Source organism: Phoca vitulina, unplaced genomic scaffold (genome assembly GCF_004348235.1).
Source record: "Phoca vitulina isolate PV1807 unplaced genomic scaffold, GSC_HSeal_1.0 scaffold21, whole genome shotgun sequence".
Taxonomy (NCBI): Eukaryota; Metazoa; Chordata; class Mammalia; order Carnivora; family Phocidae; genus Phoca; species Phoca vitulina.
Genome location: NW_022589724.1, coordinates 15,707,477 through 15,730,677, shown reverse-complemented (window position 1 = coordinate 15,730,677; position 23,201 = coordinate 15,707,477).

Genomic DNA, 23,201 nt, shown 5'->3' with positions numbered 1-23,201 from the left:
CCATCAAAAAGAATGAAATTTTGCGATTTGCAATCACATGGATGGAGCTAGAGAGTATAATGCTGAGCAAAATATGTCAGTCAGAGAAAGACAAACACCATATGATTTCACTCATATGTGGAATTTAAGAAACAAAGAACAAAGGAAAAAGAGAGAGACAAACCAAGAAACAGACTCTTAACTACAGAGAATAAACTGATGGTCACCAGAGGGGAGGTGGGTGGGTGGGATGGAGGAAATAGATGATGGGGATGAAGGAGTGCACTTGTGATGAGCACCAGGTGACATATGGAAGTGTTGAATCACTATTTTGTACACCTGAAACTAATATAACACTGTATGTTAACTATACTGGAATTAAAATAATAATTAAAAAACTAAAATGACTTGGGGGCAGGTACAGTTACATCCCTTGAGCATGTTCTCAAAATTGGTGCCTTTTAAACCAATACAATTTTAAAGCAATATATTGACAGGTTTTGCAAACATAATGAAAGGTAATTGAAGGAGGCAATATTGAAATAAACAATCATTTCTTTAACAAATATCTGAGTGCCTATACTGTGTGTCAAACCTGCTCTGTGTGCTTCAGTTCATCGGTGAACAAAGTAGATGGAGCACATATTTCTTTCAGCGTGCATCTTCTAAAAAGTATTTATGTATGTTTTTAAGTTGTTTCTAATTGTATTTAAATAATTTAAATACATAAATGCATTTATTTACTTAAACAATTCACATAAATAAATATGTTGTAAAGTTGTAAGTGCAATGGGAGAAAATGAGGCAATTTTAAGGAAGGAGGCAAGTTGCATTTTAAAATACGATGGTCAGAGTTTCTTTGAGAAAATGAAAAATGACCTTTGAATGAGAGCTGAAGAAAGTGTGGGAGTCAGCTTAGAAGAACAGAATTTCAAGTGTAGATAACAGCCAGTGCAAAGGTCCTGAGGCAGAATCATGCCTGTTGTAGTTGAGGAGCAACAGGGAGTCAGACTGTGACACAGAGAAAGTAACCGAGGTGTGGCACCTTGACGATCCTGGCCTCTGTACCAACCCACAAGATAGGGCCTCCCCTACCCCTCCCCTAAGCCTCTGCTTGGATGGAGTAGCCCCATGCTATTTTAAGTCCCTCTTCACTTTCCAACTCCCCACATAGAATAGCAAACTATACATACCATGGCATTTTATTCCAGCTATCCTCTTTTTTACAAAAACCACAATAGTGGATTCAGTCTGGAAAAAATCACCAGGATAGAATAAAAAACATATACACACACAAAATCTAAGTTACAAACAAGCCTGGAACTGACATCTCAAATGAGCTTCCATGAGAAAGCCCAGGGCTCTGTCTTTATCTTGTTTCAGCCTACCAATGGACGTCACTAAGAAACTGATCTCTTCTATTTCCACAACTTGAATGTTTCATTCTAGAATGAAATTTATAAAATGGAAAGAAAAAATAATCATTTGTGATGTAAATAACGCTGCATCTCAGCCTTCTTCCCTTGTGATCTGGATTCCATTTGGAATACAGATTTTGGTAGATGTACTCACACGGAGTAGTTCTCATTGTTTGAATTCATACTCACAATGCAGCTTTATCATCCTGAAGGGATTCAGGGATAGATCTCAGAATCTTGTAGAGAAAACTGTGCAAGATTAAAGCTTGACTTTCATAGCTTCTAGATCTCGTTTCCGAGTATTAATGAGGAAAGAAAATTCTGGATCCTTTCCCTATGTCTAGGAGGAGCTATATAATATCAGTCCTGGAAAGCCAGTTTCGTAATCTAGATCTTTGCTGATAGTGGTTTGTGCACATAATAGATTGCGGTTTGGTGTATATGATAGCATCCAGTTCTCGAGAGGACTTAATGATGTTATAATATTTCTGATAACCTACCCAAAGCACATTTTTGCTCTCATTTTTACTTGGTGTCTCTAGCAACAGAGTTGACTCTGCTACCAAATGACTGATTTTGGCCAAGACACTTAAAAATCCCTCAAACTCAGGGTGCCTGGGTGGCTCAGTCAGTTTGAAGGGGAAAAAAAATCTGTGTCCTAAGATGGCCAACCGAGCCAGCAAGGGAGTCCCAGTCCCGGCCCCAGGGCTCTTCCGGGTTCTTCTCCCTGCTCTGCTTCCTGCGCGCACCAAAAGTGCCAAGTACGCAGAAGCAGAAGTGTATAAATTACCCCCTCTGTCTGTGCTCGGGGCTCAGACCTTTGGAGATCATTCTCCTCTGAGCCTGCCGGCATTAAATAAACCCCCTATCCTCCAAGATCTCCGAGTGCCGCTTGGTTCTTCCGTCAGGCGATCCAGTCCAGGTTCCGTAACAGGTTAAGCATCCAACTCTTGATTTCGGCTCAGGTCATGATATCAAGGTCGTGAGACTGAGCCCTGCATCAGGCACTGGGCTCTGCGCTGGGTATGGAGCCTGCTTAGGATTCTCCCTCTCTCCTTCTGCCCCTCTCCCTGTACCCCCACTCTCTCTCTCTCTAAATCAATCCATCAATCCCTCAAACTCTTTCCTTATCTGTAAAAAAAGAAAGCCCTCTACCTAGAACATGTAGACAAAGATCTGGTTCTTGGCTCTGCTACTTTTAACTCTGTGGCCTGAGGCAAAACATTCCATCTTTCTGTGCTAAAAGCTCCTCATCTGAATAAGCCACCTCACAGAATATCAGGGCACTGCACGAGCTTTGCAGAGTCACTGTGCAGGGATAGTGAAGTGAAAGAGGCATTAATATCTGGTTGTTGCTGGTTGTCACTGAGGTCTGTTCTCTGCTGTAAAGTTCTATGACATCTAGAAAACTCACTTTAACCCATTAAAAAAAAAAAAATCAAAGGCACTCCCATACACACTTCCTATTCCGCTAAGCTGATGGGTGTCTCCCCTTGTGGGGTAGCCCCTCTGAGGCCCAAATCTATGGCTCTGGAACCAGCATCCATGTCTTCACTAAGAGAATCAGTTGATGTTAATAATTAAGAACTCAGCCTCCAGGGCCAGAAAGTTTCCAGACTCTTTCACTCACTAGCTGAATGACCTTGGGCAAATTCCTTAACTTCTCTAAACCCCAATCCTGTAAAATAGGAATAGGAATAGTACTTTCTTAATAAAATGTTGATGAGATGGAATAAAATGATGCATATACTTGCTTTAACACAGTATCTGGCACATAGCACATGCCAAAAGATGATTCTTGCCATTATTATTAATATTATTATAGAACTATAAATATTATACAACTATATCTTTAAAGTTTGGCTTTGAAAATCAGCCCAGGGAAAATGGCTCTGTGGGTCATTAAGGTTGTAATTTCAACATGACTGTGATACATTTTGCTTGATTTTTATTTTATTTTTTTTTTAAAGAAGCCAGTCCAGTATGTTTTTCTGAAATGTAAGTTAAAAAGAGGTGGGGGTAGAGGATGGCAGAGAACTGAACCATCAGGCTTAACTAAGAATCCATTGTAATTAAAGTGCTGGGCTAAGAATAGAACTGAGGTATTTGGCCTCTAATCAATATGTATTTAAAAGAGAGAAGACTTTCAAGTAGAAGCTAAATGAATTCTGTGCCAGCAACAATTCTACCACCTTGCACCCCGCTCCCTCCAATCTTGTTAACAAAACACAAGCATAGAAACCACCAGAAACCTCTGAATCCAGGTTGCTTTTACTTGCTAGCCCCAGATTGCCATACCCTCATTACAACCTGATGCTTTTTTATCCCCCAAAAGGTTAAAAAAGAAAAAAGCTCCAGGTTTGTACAGGCACCCTGTGGGAATACAGAATCTCATGTAATTTATAGTCTTACGGACTCATGTTTGAATCTCAGCTCTGCCATTTACATTAACTGGGTGACCTTGAGAAGATTCTTAACATCTCTTTAACATCTTTTCCTCCTATCTGATGTGATTCAATGAGACCAGAATCCAGTCTCTTGAGTACCTACCATGCACCAGGCAAGCGGAGAGATACAGAGAAATCTAGCCATGGAATCTAACCTTAGGGGATCTTGAGGGCAAGATCCATCTCCATGAGTAAACAGCAGCACAAGGGAAGCTGGCTTCAGAGCAAGACAGATAATTCAGACACATCAGACTGTAAGTTTGTCCTCAGCCACTGAAAGTTACAGGATCACTTTGCCTCCATCAGTCTCAGTCTCCGTATCTGTAACGTAGAGGAAATAAAACCTCTCCACAGGGTAGTTGTGAGAAATAAATGAGATGGGAGTGTAAATCAGGCAGCATTATTTTGTCCATGATGATTTCTGAATAAGTGATAGCTGGGTTTTTTTTTATTGTTGTTGTTGTAGTAGTAGTAATAGTATGATCCTGGTTACCTGTTATTGAAGAGACTGTGTCAGGAACAGGTGCACAGGTTTTCTAGATAACGGGAGCAACCTGAACCAATGTGTTTGGGCTGGAACCCAAAATGTAATTGGGGGTGGGGTTGGGGAACACTAAATACACATGTGAGCTGACAGCACTTTATAAATAGAAGGATCAGAACGTAAATGTGGGGTCTGGAACCCACCTCCAGCCCCCACTCTCTACCCCACACTCCTACACCAGTAAGAGCAAAAATAAAAACAGGACAAGGTGCAGGTTTTGATTCAACTCAGGGCATCCCTATTCTCTCCATCCCTACAGCTAGGACTGTGAGCTAATCGTGTCTCTCTGGAGTAGAAGTTCTAGTAACGAGAAAATGGGGGAAGCAGGGGTTCAAAGGAAGCATCTGTGGATACCTGATGGAAGTTTCCACAGGTTTCCTTCTCCCTTGGTGTGGGACCCATGGGGTACAGGCTACAGCCTTCCTGTGCAACCACAGGGTAGAATGAAACGGGATGCCAGGACATCCCAACAGAGTTCAGCAGATTTGCTCGGTCCCTTCCTCATTTTACATTTGGGGAAACTGAGGCTCAGGTAGGGGACAGCTTGGGTAAAATCATACAGCTAGATGGCAGTAAAGACTACAACAGATGAGAATGAGGGTATGTGGCTCCCCAGCTGAATGCTGCTTTCCCCATCTCACACCGTGTTCCCCTGCACAGAGGGTAGTGATGGAGTATTGCAAGAGAGTAGAACCAAAAGGACTCAGAATTTCTAGGTTCCTCAGTTTATTAAAGGAATTCTGAGCCCCACACAGGAAAACGGACGTAGCTCAGGTAGTAGTGGATGGATGGGCAAATTAGAATTAGAATTCAAGTCTCTGTACTCAGCGTGTTTTCTAGTGCCCACTCCTATACCAGTGCAGAAAGCCTGTGGGTGGGAGAGGTCTCTACTTTCCTAGTTTTCCTGTGCATAGACCAGGAGTCAGCCTGAAAAGACTGTCAGCTCACTGCCAGTGGTTGTCGCTGTCCCACACGGGCTCCATGGATCTCTGAAGGGCAATTCCCATGAAATAGCTCACAAAAAAAACACAGTGGAAAGGAATGAGGTCTTTTATTAAATCTGTTTTGGGTGTGTCGCTTGCATCAACATCTTCCTCAGTCTCTTGGCTCTTACACATAAGCTACAGATGCTGAGCTGGGGGGTCCAGAGGGCTCCAGAACACCGACCCCCAGGGCAAACAATCACCCAGGGCCTTCTTTCACTGACAATGTGTAGCAGCTGAGGATTCCTGGCCAGAGCTGCTGGGGCAGACAAGCCATTCATCTCCTTGGCCAGGTAGTAGTCAAAGAACCACAACAAACAGGAGCTTCTGGAAACGTGTAATCAAAATTGGCACAATGGCAGGGGAAATGCGACGCAGTATATTAAATTATTTCTGTGACCGTGGCTCTGTCTTTAACAGGGGGCAAAATAATCACACACAGTGTTTCATATTTCAATTTTAAATGAGGGAGGCTCTGTTTTTAACGTCAAACACATAGTTCAGATCAAGGCGTGCAGTTGGGTTTGTAATTTATTTTCATGCGTTTATTTATTTATTTATGGTTAGCTGAGTTCCAAAAAGGATCTAAAGCAAAGGATTTGTAATTTTTTTTTTTTCTTTTCCAAGTTTGGTCAGGCCCAACATTTTCATTAAGTGGCTTATCACTGTGCTGGAAATATGGGGGACAGATAAAAGAAAAAGTGTAATCCTTGGCCTTACGTTCTGAATCTCACAGAACAAAGATGGAGTAAAGACAATGATGTATACATGCTGTAACCCAATTAAATCTTTTCAGGTGACACCATATGCAAATAGAATTTTCTCTAGCTTATTCATGATTGAACTGGTACCTAGAGAGGAAAGATGGTTCACCAGGGTAGTAGCTCCTAGAACCCAACCTGGAACCTCAAAATGTTTGACTCTGAAATCAAATCCTTGACTGCCCAGTGCGGGCACTAAAAAAGAGACGAAGAAAGGCTGACATGGTTTCAGAAGGCGTTATGAATGAGCTGTCACCTGGACTAGGTGTGACACATGAGTAAGGGTTTGGTTTTGGTGGAACTGAGAAAGTCACGGCAGTGCCATGATAGACATCCTACTCCTTCACAACAGGGACAAACCCAGTTTAGATGTATTCCATATCCACATGGTGCTGAACACCACTTGCCTTGCTTCCTGGCCAGAAAGACCCTGCTGATGGCTCAGAATAACCTTATGGTTACAAAGCCCAGCTCTCATCTCTCCCCAGGTGGAGCCTGGCTTTGTCCACAGCCTCCACTGGGCCCACCATGGTCAGAGGCACAGGAGTTTCAGCTCTGGCAGGATCCACGGAGCCTTGGGCTCCCTAGATGGGCTGGGTGGTACAACCCGGAAGTAATGCCCACAGCAAGGACTTCTGCCGATGGAAAAACAGAAGGCTGCAAGGATGCCGGTACATAAATTCCTTTCTCCATTTTCCATCCTCCCTCTGGCAGGCTATTCTGAGATGCAGAGTTTCCACGTGGAACCTCCCTGGCGAGGCCCTAAATGACGAAGCAACCGGCTGTGTTTTCATGAGAAGCTGCGGCCAGCTTGTTAATGCACTATCCTATAATGACTTTCCCTTGAAATATCTGGTTCCCTTGTTTCCAGGATACCATAGTCTCCTTACTTTTCTTGCTCTTCCTGCTCGCATCTTCCCAGTGTCCTGTGACAGCTTCTCTGTATCAGACTCTCTTAGCATTGACATATCCAGGTTTCAGTGTTAGAGCCTTTTCTCACCTAGGCTCAGTTTTGGAGAGGGTGGCAACGGGCGGGGGGCGGGGGTGGGCTGGGATATTTGTACTGCTGATAAATCTCACATCTATTTCTCCAGCCCAGACCTGTTGCCCAGACTTCAAACTTGTGTATTCAGCCAACTCCTGATCAGTATCTCCACATGGATGTCCAATCAGCACCCCAAACTTACCATGGCTAAAACCAAACTATTCATCCTTTCCACGTACATGTCTCCACAAATAAATCTCTCCTGCATGTTCCCCATCTCAGGAGAGGACCATTCCAAACTGCTGTTGTGGGGCTCCTCTGGACACTTTTTTCTCCCCCAGCCCTATTTTTACTCCATCAGTGAGTACAGAGTCAATTTCACTTCTTTCCCTTTTGCAGCTCTCCTTCTGGTCCAAGATGTCACTTTCCCTTGCTGGATTGCTGTAGGAGTTTCCTAACCAGTCTCTTTGCTGCCAGTCCATCCCCCTACTTTCAGCTGAGCAGACCGAGTGATTCTTTTAGAACATAAATCAGATGACATCTCTCCTTAGCTTAAAAAACATCTTAAATTTTCCATCTTACGCAGAGCAGAAGCCCGTCCTCCAAATGACCTACAAAGCTCTCTTTGATCAGCATCCCCAAGACTTCAATAACCCTTTCTTTTCTCTCTCTACAGCAGTGTTTCTGGCCTCCTTGCCTGTCCTCAAACACACCACACTTGCTTTCATCTCAGGGCCTTTGCACTTGCTGTTCCTCGGCCCAGAGGGAACATTCTCTAGATATATGCCTGACTCACTTCCTCACCTCCTCAGGTCTTTGCTCAAAATATTCCTTCCCAACAAGGCCTGTTCTGACCACCCTATTTAACCTTATCACTGAATCCATTGCCCTGCTTCATTTTTCTGTATAACATTTCTTGCATTCAACACACTCGGTATTTTACTCATTTATTTGGTTTATTGTCTATCTCCACATTCTGGTAGTAAGCATCTTAAGACTGGGGCCCTCCCTCACTTTTGCATTCCAGCCCTTGTGACAGTGTCTGGCACATATAAGGTGCTCCATAGACATGTGTTAAATGAATGAGCTCTCTGTTGACACTGGACGCTCTATGACTCTCTTCCCTTTGGGATCAGTGTTTCTTCCGCTAAGGTGATGAGAACAGTGTGGCAAAATGCCTTTGTGGTCATCACTTGTGGCTTAGAGCCTGAGCAGAAGCTGCATCTCTCATGTGCAGGAAACTATAGCATATGCTTTGCAACACGACCATGGCTCTCACCATTACCAAGGAGGGAGCAAGTGCATTAACACAAGCACAGCTCAGGCTTACAAAAGGCTCTCAGCCCCTTCCCTCTAGGATCCTGCAGACTCATAGGGTAGGTAAAACATTCCCAACTAGCTGCTATAGTGTGCTGGCTGCAATGAATTATAGAGTGCCATTTGTATACGCAAAGGGAAAGGGGGTTAGTAGTTGGAAAAGACTTTCATTTTTCATTTTATCCAAGTCTTAATGTGGTATTCCATAAGCAGAGATGAGATGGAAGGATGGCATTCCAAAGAGAGAGAGAGAGAGAGAGAGAGAAAATGGATGGATGGATGGATGAATGGATGGATGGATGGATGGATGGATGGATGTTTACCATGGAAAGATGGGACCTGGCAGGAAAGGATTCTGGAAACTGGCTGATCATTGGGCTTTATTCAGGGTCTCAGGGGCAGCATTATAGGTGGGCCCAAGATCAGCAGAGACCTCAGAGAGCTGGGCATTGGGCAACAGTTTGTGGGAGCATTACAATCCAAAATTCAGAATCTACTGGCCCTGCCAGTAGCCCAGAAGTCTCTTCACTCTGAGAACAAAATATAGATGTCAAAATGTGTATTTGAGGGAAGTGAACAGTTTTGTATGGTCTACGTACAGGTGCCAGGTAGTGATGAAGGGAGAAAGCAACTATTATTATTATTATTATTATTATTATTATTATTATTATTATTAAAATGGCAATTCATGGGTGTTTGTGTTGAGCAAGGGGTTCTTGTTTGAATAATAATTATTGATGCACATCTGGGTATCAGATTATAGAGAATTTCACTTATAATTTACTGATCATTGCTCCCCATCCCCTTACCCTTTAATGGTTGGGAAAGTTAATGCAGTTTCTACAGGACTAACAATTTACACTATAAAATACATTTTGTGGCCCTGTTAGTAAACTGATGCACTAGCAGAAGCAGAGTATACAACAATTCATCAAAACACAGGCTCTGCCCTCAAATAGCAGACAGAAGGATCTAGAACTAGAAGATCAGAATTTTGAACCCTGGCCCTGCTAATTTTTAGCTATGTGAACTTAAATACCCTTCCCAAACTCAATTTCCCTCTCTGCAAAATGGAGATTGCACTAAGGTTATTACTACGAAGAGTTGAAGAGATAAGATCCAATGATGAAGAGGCCTTTGCCAGTTACACATCTCCTTATGCATCGGTTTTTGTCTCATCCTTACTGTTCCTACTAAGAGACACTGAATTTAATGTAGGCTCTGGTCTGAGCTCCTTTTGTCTTTCTCCCAAGAACTCAATGATGGGGTGGCCACAAGCAACCTGCAGTCCCCAAAGAAAGAAGATGAGGGAGGTGTCTAGAACCACAAATGGGGCACTTCCTTCAGTGAAAAGAGTGGATATATGCAGGCTCATTCATTCATGGAGATTGCAAGGAGATGACTCCATGCAATCAAAATGCTATTTATCATCCCTCATCATCTTCTTCAAGGACAAAAAATAGTAACAACCTAACATGACTTTTGGAGAAAATAATATTTTCATGGGCTTGCTGCAGCTGTCTTAAAAATATTATAAAAATATTCCATAAATAAAGGATTCATATTCATATTATAAAAAAAATCTAAAATATCAATAGGTCAAATAAAATGAGCAAAGGTTGTGAATAGCCAATTTCATAATTTCAGAAGAGAAAAACTTAATGGCCTATAATGGCCTAAAACTTATGAAAATATGCTCCATCTCACCAGTAATCAGGGAAAAGTTTTAAAAAAATACAAAAAACAGAAACAACTATAACAACATCAAAGCAGACTACTTTACATTCATCAGCTTATCAAAAATCAAAATTCTGCCATATTCTTTTGATAATTCAGTAGATTCTGATCATCTGTGTCCTATGTATTTTAGGCACTTTAAAAAACCTCAGAATCTTTTGTGGTGAAAGGGATCAGGGGGCCACTATGATTTTGTTTACATCAAGTTTTCCATTTATTTGCAAAGTCTTGCCCATTACTTTGTAAATTATTCATTCAACAGCCAGGGCTGAGCTCAAATTAAAAACTGTGCTGTTCTCGCTTTCCCCATCCTCAATCCCACTGATCACTCTGGAGGCCAGTAGGTTGAGGAAACCAGGGTGTTACCAGCTTCTGAGCACTCTGAGGTAGGTGTGCCTAATCTAGTCACTGAGATGAAAACTAAGCATCTCACTAATAAAGCACTGACTTTGTTCTTATCACTTCAACTCTCCAGGTTCTAAGATACTTTTCAAAAGGATCATTTCCCCTGAATTCAGTGGGACATTGGGTTCACTGACTTTTTTGATTCTTCATGATTTTATGACCCTATGACTCAGTAATATTCCAAATGCTCTTTTATTATTTTAAACATAGTATTTCATGAAAAATCAGAGGACTGGTGGGGAGAAGTGGCGGAGGGAGAAGGGTGGGGGATGAAGGGGAGGTCAAGTGGTCCCAATTGTGTGTTGGAATCCCGTAAAAGGAGCTTTGGGTCCCAGATGAAACCTATAGAGAGTTTAAATAGTAGCATGTGCACAAAGTTAAAGTGGAGAAGCATGTGCTTTGCCAGAGCACACATCTGAGTCTCCACATCAGGCCAGCAGCCTTGGGAGGTGGGGTCTTGTAGCGACCCTTAGACGCACATGTAGCCTTTCTTCCAGAGTCCCCTGGAAATCTGCCCCCATAAGAACATCCTGTCCCAACGTGGAACAGCCCCTCAATGTCCTGTCTTCCCAGTGTTAGAATGGGTACCACCTGGACAGCTATGCCATGGGATCCGACCATGCCCTCCTCCTTAGAAGAGGCTGCTGGGACACACATTTGGCTCCATGCACATCTGGGGATTGTGTCAGAGCCTTGGGGAAAAAGATCAAGCTCTTTTAAAATGGGATTATATTTGTCGCTGTTTCCCCAGCCTACCAGAGAGTGGAGTGGATGGGAATGTGGATAGGGAAGACATGACCAAAGCCAAGATCCCTGGAAGTCAGCAAAATACCTTATCTTAATGAAAAAAAAATGGAAATAATGAAAGGACCAATTAATAAAGTGACTTATTTTACTCAGACCTATTTATTGAGCTCCTACTATGCTCCAGGGAGAGTTCTAGACTCTGGAAACACTCAACGGAACAAAGGTTACCCACTCTTAGAAATTCAGATTCTAGAGGGAATCAGGGGATGAGAGCTAAGGAGATGGCTTAAAGGCTCTTCACCATTTCCAGTATATAGTAATAGCTCAATAAATGGTAGTTATTTAAAAATACCTAGTAGTAATTGAAAAGATATATGCACCCCTATGTTTATTGCAGAATTATTTACTATAGTCAAGGTATGGAAGCAACCCAAGTATCCACTGATAGATGAATGGATAAAGAAGATGTGGTACAATGGATACAACGGAATATGACTCAGCCATAAAAAGGAATGAAATCTTTCCATTTGCAACAACATGGATGGACCTAGAGGGTATAATGCTAAGTGAAATAAAAGTGTCAGAGAAAGACAAATACCATGGAATTTCACTTTTATATGGAATTTACGAAACAAAACAAAGAAAAAAAGAGATAAACAGCAACAACAACAACAACAAAACATTCTAAAATACAGAGAATAAACTGGTAGTTGCCAGAGAGAAGGTGGGTGGGGGGTGGGTAAAATCAATAAAAGGGATTAAGAATACACTTATCTTGACGAGCACTGAGAAATGTATAGAATTGTTGAATCACTATATTGTACACCTGAAACTAACATAACATTATATATTAATTACACATTAATTGGAAAAAATTACCTAGGGGTAGGTAAACCCATGAGGGCAGGACTCTGTCTTGCATTATCCTTCTCACTGTTACAGGCATTTTATTACTGAATGGCTGAATGAATAAACGAAAGAATCTGAATTCTGGACTTGGCTCTGCTAATTAAGTAGATGCAGGACTTGGAAAAGGTCACTTTCTCTTTCTGGGACTCAGCTTCCTCCTCTGTACAGTAGAGAAGGAAGAAGTCATTTATCACATGGCTTCCAATTACAGTCTTATCACAACGCCCCCACCCCACCCTAGTCCAGAGAATTCAGTCCTGTTCCTTAGTCTCCCTTTTAGGACCTTCTACAGGGAAAATACCTACTTATATTTTCAAACTTCTCTCTCACTAGCCTCCTACAAGACCTCTATGCTTGAGATAAATCAATACAATCAAAGCCCTCTAAATTTCCCATGTGTTCCTTGACCCTGGGCCTTTAGCTCACAATACCTCCTCTAAGGGCTTTCTTCTTTCCATCCAGCTGACTTTTTCTGTTATTCAAGTTTCAGAATCAATCACCATCTATAGGGAATACTCCTTATTGCTCTCTCCACCCTGTAGATCCAGGGAGGGGCTAGGGACCCCTCTATTGTGCTGGCTAGACTCCCTGGGCTTGTTCCTAATTTGGTATGGGACAAAATTAATTGTGATTCTCTGTTTTTGTGTATTTCCTCCTTTTGAGACCAGAGATGATTTTAGTCTCCAATGTGTCTCCAAAGACTTCTCATAATAGCTGCTCAGTAAATGTTTCTTGGACTGAACTTAAATGCTATTCTCTGTATATCACTGAGAAGAAATTGCCAGTCATTATTTTATAATGGGCTCACATGAACACTAACAAGAATTTGTTATTTGTATAAAGTTTAAGTTCTTGGAAGACACTTATCTAATCCAACATGCTCTATACATTGTCTAGCTGAAGAAACACATATGGGAAGTTTCAAAGTCTAGATGTTAGAAATAATATACCATTCTGTGGTAAGCTGAAATAATTTTACAAAGAAAAATCAATGCTGGGGCACCCGGGTGGCTCAGTCAGTTAAGCATTTGCCTTCGGCTCAGGTGATGATCTCTGGGTCTTGGGATGGAGCCCTGAGTCCGGCTCCCTGCTCAGCAGGGAGTCTGCTTCTCTCTCTCCCTCCACCCCTCCCCTCTACTCATTCTCTCTCTTTCTCTCTCTCTCAAATAAGTAAATAAAATCTTCTAAAAAAAAAATCAATGCATTAAAGTGGCAAGTCAGTTATACTCGACATAAATGGGTCTTAAACCTAAGTTCTGCCACTTAATTTAGCTACCTGCTTTCTCTCAGAAGCAATACAAAAGAGTTGAAATAGTACTGGTTTTGACATGACATAAATCCAGATTTAGTTCCTATCTCCATCTTTTTTTAACTCTGTGAACAGGTAAAATTTATATTCTCTAAGGCTCGGTTTGCTCATCTGTATCCTAGATTAGATGTATCACATGGGGTGTTTGTAATATTTTATGAAATGCTATAAGAATTTAGCATAGTATCTATCCCATATGAGATACATAAGCAATTAGTACCCCCACCCCATTTATGAGCATCTTGGGATAGGATTCATCCAAGGCCTTAGCCATGTCTATGAAAATGGTACACCCAATTACTGGCAATAGTTAACAATAAATACACGTCTGTTAAAGTAATGAAATTGATGGCATCATAATTGCCCCATGGGTGACCATCAGCATTACTTCTTTTTTTTTTTTCCCACTTCTGTTTTTTTAATTTTTTATTGTTATGTTAATCACCACACATTACATCATTAGTTTTTGATGTAGTGTTCCATGATTCATTGTTTGTGCATAACACCCAGTGCTCCATGCAGAATGTGCCCTCTTTAATACCCATCACCAGGCTAACCCATTCTCCCACCCCCCTCGCCTCTAGAACCCTCAGTTTGTTTTTCAGAGTCTATCGTCTCTCATGGTTCATCTCCCCTTCCGATTTCCCCCCTTCATTCTTCCCCTCCTGCTATCTTTTTTTTTTTTTTTCTGTAACATATATTCTATTATTTGTTTCAGAGGTACAGATCTGTGATTCAATAGTCCTGCACAATTCACAGCGTTCACCATAGCACATACCCCCCCAATGTCTATCACCCAGCCACCCCATCCCTCCCACCCCACCCCCCACTCCAGCAACCCTCAGTTTGTTTCCTGAGATTAAGAATTCCTCATATCAGTGAGGTCATATGATACATGTCTTTCTCTGATTGACTTATTTCGCTCAGCATAACACCCTCCAGTTCCATCCACGTCGTTGCAAATGGCAAGATCTCATTCCTTTTGATGCATCAGCACTACTTCTTGAAATGTATTTCACTCAGCATTTAGTATTCTGATGAAAAAGAAAGAAAAGAAGAGAAAGAGGAGGGAGAAGAAGAAAAGACATAAAAAGGGATGAAGAAATAAAAAGACAAAGAAAAAAAGGAGGAGGAGGAAGAGAATTGAATTGCTATAGAGAGATGAGAAAATTTTAAACTTTTCTTAAAGTAGCATAAACTGTGATACTTCTGTTATTGAGACAAAGGAAATTCTATCACTGGGAAATAGTTCTTAGAGCTTTCAGCCCAGAACAGTCCTAGTGGATTTATGCCTGTACCAAAGGATACCAAAGAGGAAACAGGATATACTGCTTTCATCCTGATTTTAAAAGGCCTAGTGCCATCTCTTAGGATGAAGTGCTCTAAACTTGTGAATTTCTTGGAATTCCAAGATGGCCATGGCCTATCTTTCTGTGACTCAAGGCAGCATAATTGCAAGGGTCTGAACTGGATTTCCTGATTTAGGTTCAAAATTCTGATTTTTTAAATAGCTCATGGAAGTTAAAAATATCCAAGACTTGACTTCAGGGAATTACCCTTTAAAAAAATTATTATTTCTTTAGAAAGTGCCACATGTCTGGTTTTTTCCATCTCATCATTGGCATGACCATTTTTGCAGGCTTAGTAATGATACTCCTTTTAAACTTTAGTCTCAACGATGAGGCCCTTCTAGGAGAGAGCCAAAGGCTCCTTATTTAACTCTTCAACGAAATAGTGTGAGGAAGAAGTTGAGCTTCCCACATGCTCCAGGAACAGCTCAACTAGCCTTGAGATGCATTCAGGTCTGCCTGTGTGCTAGTTTTAGGATGGGGGTGGGGGGGGTGGTGCATGTCAACAATTGAGAACTTCGCTTTTCCTTCACTATTTGGTTTAATAATTTCATCAGCCATTTTCTTTGTTTGTTTGATCTCTTTTAATTCATTTTGTGTTTCTTTCATATGTTATGACATTAAAAACCAAAATGCCAGAATGGACTATAGATGCCTCAGGCACAAGTTTTTCTGTGTCTTTTTTTTTCCTTGTTCCTGATTATGAAAGGAAGAGAGGCTCAATGGAGGAAACGTGAAAAATAAAGAAAATACTAGAAACCATATAAAACATCCATATTCCACCAACCAGAAGTGTATGTGCGTGTGTGCATGTGTGTGCACATGCATACACACACATGCACACACTACTACTATTCTACTATGAATATGTTGGCCTATTTTTTCCTAGCTTTTAGTCTGTGCCTCTTGCTTTTATCTTTACATACAACTTATATAATTTTATTTTCAGCTTTTTTTGTTGGATTACATTGCGTTGTTTTTATTTTCAACCTCAGATGAGGCATTTAATTGAGTCAATATTACTCTATTTCATGGTAATTATCACTGATTCTTTCAAGGCCCACACTTGTTTTATTTTACTTTATATTTTATGTTCCATTCATTGCCCCTCCCTTCCCTCCCTTCTCTTCCTTTCCCAAAGCATCCACCCTAGTGTATTTGATGTTTCCTTAGATGTATCATCAACCTTGAAAAATACTGTATATGTGTATACATTTTTCAATTACACAAATACAATGATAAATTTCCTGTTTATTTATTGATTCAATAAATGCTCTGTTTTCAATATCTAACCTTATTTTTCTACGTGCATCTATTTCTTCTGTGACTCTACTCCATCATAAACACCCTCTCCTTTTTAATGTATCCACCACTTTGGTAGTAGGCATTTCAATTGGCTCTATTTCCCCACTACCACACCTACTTTACGAATCAGTGCATCATGCATGTGCCTTGACTGACCTGTGTATGGCTTTCTCTGGAGTAGGTACCCAAGAGCAGCATTCCTGGGTCCCTGGACATGTACGTATGCGATTTCACTTAGTACCGCCAGATTTGCTGTGCAGGAAGGCCGTACCAGTGCAGGTGCTCCCCTGCAGTCCAGAAGGGTGGGTTCTCACATCACCTCCCCCTGCATACCCAGCAACATGCAATGCTTTCTGACTTTTAAAAATCTGCCAACCAGCTAGGTATATGAGAGTATATGTTCTCTCGGTCTGCAATATTCTTTCTCCAGACCTTCACAGAGCTCACTAAATGTCTGTGTTTTTATGAATCATGGAACACTACATAAAAGACTAATGAAGTACAGTATGGTGACTAACATAATAAAAAAAAATTTTTTTAACTTAAAAAATAAATGTGTTTTTCATTGAGGTCCTTTTAAGAATTGCACTTTTTGTTCCCTTTTTATTATTCAGTAGCACTTTGTGACCTCTCACATGTTATTTTTTTGAGAATGTTTCAAATGTCCTTGGAAAAAAAATGCATATTCTCTGCTGAGTATACGATTCTGTATGTATCTATTGGTTTGCATCTACTAATTATATTTTTGCAGTATTTAAAATATTTTTGCTTACTTTTAGAAGGCTACTTGATTAGAAGAAAATGTTAAAATCTCCACCTACAAATTACTGGCACATTTATCTCTCCCTGTAATTCTGCGGGTGTTGCTTTATGAATTTTGAGCTAAGTGCATGTATGTTTATGAACACTGTACATTTTTTATCTATTCTTCTAACTATGCTGTTCTTTTAGTCTTATGTCCACTTTTATCTCAAATTATATTTATCTGTCATTAAATTGCTACTTCAGCCTCCTGTGGTAAACATCGTCATAGGCATATTTCTATACTTTTGTGTACACTATTTATATCCCTTTTTTTTTTTTTTTTTATTAAAGCAAACAAATTAGTAGATCTTGGCATAAGAAATACAATCTGAAAACCTCTGGCTTTTGAGCAATGAATTGAAACGGTATACACTAAATGCATCACTCTACTTGTAATGATGCCACTCTGCAAGATTATTTTGTGCTCTTTGCCATGCTTTCTTTCTCTTTTGATTTCACCTTTTCTTCTGTCCAGTGGGTAAATTTTATTCTGCTGTGTTGAAAGTTACATGTTCTTTCAAACATTCTTGAAAATTTAGAACCAATTTATGAAGAATCACAATTGTTTCGTTTTTAATTTTCTCATCAATTCTTATGACTTCCACTGTGTATTTTTTTCCTCAGATCAAGACAAACGTTGAGCCCATTCTCTTCTTTCTTGATCTTGTCCCCTCCATTCCCTCATAGGGAAAACTCCCAATGGGAGTTTTAGTCTGAATTCCCATGTATTTGCCTTTCCTTTCCTCTACTGTTTATGGGAGAGTTATCACTGATTAAGACAAGAACTTCTAAGGTACTTAAATTATTTCTAGGTTTCCTTCAGAGAACTGATTATCTACTTGCTATATGACTGCCTATAAAAGTGTCTTCACACAGTATTTTTGTACTGAAACTTCAGAGACTTTGTATGGCTTAGCTTATTTCATGTTTGCATTGGAACTTGATATACAAGTGCTTTTAAAAAACACTTTGGAAGGGTTTCTCCACTCTCTTCTTGAATCCAGTGCTGCACACAGAATGTTGATTTTGACCTACCATCCTACTCCTTTGTAAATCATCTATTTTTTTTCCCCTTCAGAATTGGATCACGTTTTTTCTGGCCATTAATTTTATGCCCTATGATTGGTTGTTTATTTCTTTGTGTCCTGCTTGTTTTGATTTTTTTTATCCACATTATTTAGCACTTTGAGAATTCTCTATCTGAAATGCTACTTTATTTATTTTTAATTTGGGGACATTCACAAGTGTTATTTATTCAAATGTGATCTCCTCTCCATTTTTTTACTCCGTTCTGGTACTTCTATTACAAGGATACTGACATTCTGCTTTTTCCCCCCATCTTTTTTTTTTTTTTTTTTAGCTCTTTCTGACACCTTCTAGGAATCTTCTTTGACCTGATCTTCTAGTCTACTACTTTATTCTTTGCTGTATCCAAGCTGTCATTCACTCATGAGAACTTTATTTCAGTTATTTCATTTTGCCCACCTGACAACTCAATTTTTCAAGTAATTTTTTTTTCTTGCTCTATATTCCTAGTAGACTCTCTTATTACTCTGGGTTTGGCTTTTTATGCTTCTATATTCCCAAGCAGATCCAAGTTTTGTGGAGCCAGAAGCCTTGTCTTATTCACCCACTTCTGTATCTTAATGCCTGATAAATATGAGGAATTCAAACAATACCTTCTAAATTAGGTGAATCACTGAATGAAAGGAAAGAAAAATGTATTCATAGTGTATGTATTTTCAAGTGTGTTAACGACTCTTTAGCATTTTCAAAAGCACACTTTATTGACTAGAGGCAGAGTTTTGTTTTTTTCAGTTTATTCTGACAGAGTTTTATTTGTTGCTGAATTTCTAGTGCTTAGAACCATGCCTCACATATAGGAGTCACCTAGCTCAAAAGATATTTGTTGAGCGATACATGAATGAACAAAAGAGAAGTTCCACAAAATGTTTCTATGGTATGGTAGGCTGAGCATAGGATATGCCCACCTCCTAACCCCTGGAATCTGTGAACATTACTGTTATCGCAAAAGTTGTGCCTAAACGAAGGATCTGGGGAGGGGGATCTTGTCCTGGATTATCTAGGTGAGCCCTAAATCCAGGGGCAACTATCCTTCAAGAGGGAGATTCAACAGACACACACAGGAGAAGAGGCCATGTGGTCACGAGGGACAAGGTAGGAGTGACATGGTCACACACCAAGGAATGTCCACAGCCACTAGAAGCTGGATGAAGCGAAGATGAGATTCTTCCCAATATTCCATAGGAAGGGCGGCCCTGGGATATACAGTGTTGTGGACTTCTACCTACCAGAATTGGGAGAGAATAATTTTCTGTTGTTGTAAGCCACTAAATTTGCAGTCATTTGTTACACTAAGCATGGGGAAATGTTTTGGAGCCCTTAATGCAATGGTCCCTCTCCCTACCATTTTGATGTTTATAATCCACATTAAGATATTAAGAGATCTATAAAGTCCTGTGAATTTATGTTGGTCATTGTTTCCAAGACTTTTCTGAAACTGGCATTCTCCCCTTCTCTCTTTCCTTCTAGCATTTATAGCCTGTGTGACTATGGTTTCGGAGATCACACTTTGAAGAATACAGAATTAAGTATTCTTCACTTTGAGATTAGGTGAAAAATAGTTGCAAAATTGTGACATATATAATTATTCTTAAAACAATCAGCACCTTGTTAGTGATGCTTTATACAGAATTCATGTTTTCAACAGCAAAATGGACTTTGTAAGATATCATATGTGGATTGGGACAAAATCAATTAATATTGTGAAATTTTTACATGAATTCCATTATTGCTAGTTCACATTTCACTAACATTAATAACATTCTGTATAGAGTATAAATCAACATTTTTTTATATACTGCTCTAGCAAACAATGCTTATATTATTGTCATTTATTATTATTGTTACTCTAATAAGCAGATAATTGAAAATTGTACTGGATCCACATATCCATTATAGTTCACAATAAATTAAGTAGGAGTAAGTATTTAAGTAAGGACACGAAATTCTTATCCCCTCGTCTATTACATTTTGGAATGAAGACACATTTAAAGCCAGAAACATGGGGCGCCTGGGTGGCTCAGTCGTTAAGCGTCTGCCTTCAGCTCAAGTCATGATCTCAGGGTCCTGGGATCGAGCCCCGCATCAGGCTCCCTGCTCCGCGGGAAGCCTGCTTCTCCCTCTCCCACTCCCCCTGCTTGTGTTCCCTCTCTGTGTCTCTCTGTCAAATAAATAAAATCTTAAAAAAAAAAAAAAAAAAAGCCAGAAATGTAAGGGATGAAATGCAGCAGAGTACTGTTAAGCATCTCTTAAATCAGGACAATTGCTTATTAATTCACTTAACATTTTTTGACCAAATAATTGTTGCAATCCCCTTGTATGTAATAGGCACTGGTTTCATAAATAACAGCAGAAAAGAACTTAAGGAAACATTGTCTAGTTAACACTAGACATTTTTTTTTTTTTTTTTTAAAGATTTTATTTATTTATTTGAGAGAGAGAGAATGAGAGACAGAGAGCATGAGAGGGAGGAGGGTCAGAGGGAGAAGCAGACTCCCTGCCGAGCAGGGAGCCCGAAGCGGGACTCGATCCCAAGACTCCAGGATCATGACCTGAGCCGAAGGCAGTCGCTTAACCAACTGAGCCACCCAGGCGCCCTAACACTAGACATTTATGTTCAGAAAAACTGTCAAGGGATACAAAGAAATTTGCCAATGGTCACACAGTGAGTTAACAGAATAACAGGCTTGAACTGTAATACTATTAATTTAATAAATCTACTGACAATGCATATGTAATCAGTTTATGGTAAGGATAAGAGCAGATCTAAAAGCTACCCTTGTTTTTTTTTATCCAATCAGTTAAAATTTATTGCTACTTGATTGTCCAGTAAATTGTTGATTTGGGTGAATGGTCTATGCACACCTGAAAAGAATGTTTTCTACTGTTGCTGGGTGAAGTGTTCTAGAAATGCCAGTTAGAATAGGTTTGTTAACAGTGTTGTTTGGATCTCCTGCATTCGAACCCATTTTCTGTCTCCATGTTCTATCAATTACTATCGGAATGTTGAAAGCTGCAGCACGGATATGCATGTTTCTCTCTTCATTCCTATCAGGGGGTGCTCATGCATTTTTAACTCTGCTGTTACATGTGTGCACGTTTAAGGTAGTCTTCTAGGTGAATCGACTCAACTACCTTTATTATTACAAAATGTCCCTCTTTATCTCTAGAAATAGTTATTTTTCTGATGTCTATTTGGACTGATGTTAACATAGTCATTCTAGTTTTCTTATCATTTGCAGTGTACATATCTTACCCTTTTGTACCTTTTATTCTTTGTACTTTTGTTTCTTGTACTTCTGTACTTTTTAGCCTATATGTGTTTTTAAACTTAAAGTGCATTGCTTATAGTCAGCAACTGGTTGTATCTTACTTTGTTTACAGTAGGATGATCTCTGAATTTTTTACTGGAGTGTTTTCAACTTCCCCATTCCCATTTAATGTAACTATTGACATGGTTATGTTTGAGTCTACCATGTTAGAATTTGTCTAATTTGCCTTTTGTTCCTTTCCCCCACTCTTTTCTACTTTTCTTGAAGGAAATGACTATTTTTTTAGTATTACCTTTTACCTCCAGTATTGGTCCCAGCATATAACTCTATTTTTTTTACTCCTTGCTCTAGAGTTTACGATGTGTTTATCTCATTACAGTTTACCACCCAATACTATTATACCCCATCACAGTCCTTAATATCCCTTTCCCTCTTTCCCCGGCCAGTCCTAGTTTTCCTTGAAAATCCAGTTCAGTCCCCACTGCTTCCGGATCTCCTAGGATAATGTAGGCATCTCTCCTTGTCTGATTCCCCAAAGTTTCTGTTGTACTCATCATCCTAGTTCCATTCTTACTGGACATAACCTTGGGTAAATACTCAACCTCCACATTCCTGATTCCTCTCGCATCTTGAAAACGAGGACACATCCACCTCTTGGGGTCATGACAAGTATTAGATATTCCACATAATAGAGGTTGGCTACTATTGTTGTATATTATTCTAGCCTTTTGGGGCATGTATTGTAATTCTGTTTCCTACTTGACCTGGAGGGCAGGTCCATGACTGACATTTCCTGTGTCTTTAGTGCCAGATAGGGGATGGGGATTTAGTGAATCTTCACTGAAGGATGCACGGGAAAGGATCTTCCTTAGGGACCAGATCCAGCTTTGTAACTGACCTGCTGTGGGATCTTAGGTAGATCACTTCCCTTTCTGGGAACCACTGGACTGGAAGGTGGCTAAGGCCCTTTCTAATTCTGCAATGCTCTTAAATCTATCAAACTCTAGGGTGAACTGTTTTGGTGATTTTCATCTTTTCCTTCACATTGTTTATTCCAGCTTGGGTCAGTGCCAGCCACATACAGGCACCCAGAAGTTGCCTGGCAAATCCAGGCCCCCCCAGCCACCGAGTGGAGTGAAGGTTACTTAAGCTGGTAGTTCTGACCACTCAGCAGTGCATCATATGAAGCTGACTCTTAAGTTGAGCTGACATAATGACTATGGCCTCCTTCCTTATCTATTTTGTGACCCATCTCCAGCAACCTGATTGTTTTTTAAATTAAGACCCTTTTTAAACTAAAGTCATTGAGACCTTCACCAATAGCTGGCAGGAGTGTTTTCCAGAGGCAGAGGAGAAAAGATGCAATTGTCCTGTATGGAAAATCACAAGAACTTGCACATGATATTCTGAGTCAAGCAGACCCGAGTTCCGTGTCACTGAGCCCTGTCAGTCAGCGGCTGGGAAATTTACGATCATCTCTATGCCTTTGTTTCCACATCTGTGAAGTGGAGCTATCTACCCTGTATTGGAAGAATTCAACAGATACATTGCAAGAGCTCTTGGTCAATTGTAAATTGTCAATAAACACAAATTACAGTGAACGGGGAGAGTCGAACTTTGATTTCCATAGTTAGCATCTTTACAAACCACGTAATTCTAGTTTTCACTCAGGGGATATTAATTATATTAAAAATAATGTAAATTTTGTTTCAACGTTTTAGATCTTACAGGGCTTTGGGAATATTTTTGTGAATGGAAACTTTCACTGTCCTGGAATAGAGAAGCAGAGGAAATTGGGCTTACTCTGATTTTGCTCCATTGTGTCTTCTAGAACTTGGAGCGGGAGA